The sequence below is a fragment of the Austrofundulus limnaeus genome, unplaced genomic scaffold (genome assembly GCF_001266775.1).
Source record: "Austrofundulus limnaeus strain Quisiro unplaced genomic scaffold, Austrofundulus_limnaeus-1.0 Scaffold49, whole genome shotgun sequence".
NCBI classification, from domain to species: Eukaryota; Metazoa; Chordata; class Actinopteri; order Cyprinodontiformes; family Rivulidae; genus Austrofundulus; species Austrofundulus limnaeus.
Window position 1 is genome coordinate 955,160 of NW_013952451.1, and position 606 is coordinate 955,765.

Sequence of the window (606 nt, forward strand, 5' to 3'; positions counted from 1 at the left end):
TATATATGTATATGTATATATAGGTGCTCCGATAGTTCTGGTGCCCTCTAGTGATCGTTACAAGATATTACATCCACAGGTTGACCTCTGCTCATGAATTTGATAGCTATAAACTTGTTTGGTTACATGTTCACATTAAAGGCAGTCAAGTCTTCATCTCTTCATGTTGAGATTAAAGCCAGCAGGTGTTAGCACGCCRACCCATTCATGCTGACATCTTTACTGGTGGTTATCCCACTACAGCCTACGTGTATTTACAGACCCTTGAGGTTGACAGCCCATCAGCTCCGATCAGAAGCCCCTCTTAGATTCTGTTGGAGTAGAGAGAGCTCTTGCATCACGCTCCCACTTTCAAAAATGGAGGGAAAAAATTGGAAATCTTTTCAAAGCGAGCCTCCCATTATGCTTTATTAGCTCAAGCACAATCTCATGACAAAAATGCAGGAAAGTGCAAGAGCTGAGATTTGTTAAAACTGGTTACAAAATACAGGTTTTACTTTTGATGCTCCAAGGTTGCCGCGATCTTCTTATAAACCATAAAAAATTGCCTGTTTTGAACACATTTTAATCTCAGAGCTGAACTGGGTACACTTCTTGGGCAGCATG